Source organism: Pteronotus mesoamericanus, unplaced genomic scaffold (genome assembly GCF_021234165.1).
Source record: "Pteronotus mesoamericanus isolate MK-2021 breed Mesoamerican mustached bat unplaced genomic scaffold, CSHL_Meso_final contig_221, whole genome shotgun sequence".
NCBI classification, from domain to species: Eukaryota; Metazoa; Chordata; class Mammalia; order Chiroptera; family Mormoopidae; genus Pteronotus; species Pteronotus mesoamericanus.
This window is the reverse complement of record NW_026555092.1, coordinates 15207523-15208707: the sequence shown is the minus strand read 5'-3', so window position 1 is coordinate 15208707 and position 1185 is coordinate 15207523. Positions and strand designations below refer to the sequence as shown.

General features: G+C 34.1%; 1 pseudogene; it reads left to right on the top strand.

The window, feature by feature from the left end:
* The first annotated feature begins 464 nt into the window (after positions 1–464).
* On the top strand, positions 465–672 carry LOC129069508 (uncharacterized; annotated as a pseudogene).
* The last annotated feature ends 513 nt before the right edge of the window (positions 673–1185 follow it).

Here is a 1185-nt window from a genome sequence, read left to right as displayed (position 1 = left end):
TTCCATGTCTAATGCAAATAAGAGATTATTATCTCTAGAGCAGAGTTTGGAAAACTCTTTCTGTTAAGGAACAAACAGTAAATATTTTATTTTATTTAGTTTTTTTAAGTGTTTTTTTCTTTTTTTTAATTGAGTTCATCCTTACTGTATATTTTTCCACTATTATTTAGTCCCTTTACACCCTTCTTCCCCCCAGCAATCACCACACTGTTGTCTATGTCCATGAGAACAGTAAATATTTTAGATTGACTTTGTGGTCCAGATGTTTTTTGACAGAACTATTTAACTGTACTGTTGTATCAGGAAAACAGCCATAGACACAGTAAGTGTATGGGTGTGACTTTGTTCTAATAAAACTTTATTTACGTGGCCCTGGTCAGGTTTTTAATGGGTTAGTGTCGTACTGATACACCAAGGTAGTGGGTTTGATCTCCAGTCAGGGCACATAGAAAAATTAACCAACAATTGCTTCTCGGCCTTTTGGCTAAGATCAAGTGAAGAATCAACCAATGAATGCATAAATAAGTGAAATAACAAATCGATGTCTCTCTCTCAAATCAATACATTTTTAAAAAAAAACTTTATTTACACAAACTGGAGGTGTGACAGTTTGGTTTGTGGGCTATAATTTGTTGATCCCTGGTCTTGAAAAACCAGGGATCAACAAGGAACACCTACATATCAACAGGGAAAATACAGTAACTCCAATTTAAAATTATTGCTAGAAAGGGGGATATATATATATAGAGAGAGAGAGGCAATAGACAGAAGAGGATAGTCAGAAGGGTAAAAAACATATGAAGAGGTGTCTAAACTAAATTATAATCAGAAATATATAAATTAACAATGAGATATTGCTTTATATCTAATCATATAACAGAAATTGGAGAGATGATGAGCTTTGTCGGGGGAAATAAAAGCTCTTCATGATGGGAATAAAGGCTGGTACAGCTATTCTAGGGTGTAAAATGGTGGCACATAGTCTAGCAATGTATATGTATACCTACTGTTGAACAAATCAGTTTCTGAATCTTTATCTCAATGAAATTCCCACACAACCCAACTAGAATTTTATTTGTGGTACAGAGATATGGAGGCAATCTGAGTTTCTCTCATTCAGACAGTAAATACATAAAATGTGACTGTACACCGTGGAGTACTTACTATATAGCAATAGGGAACAAT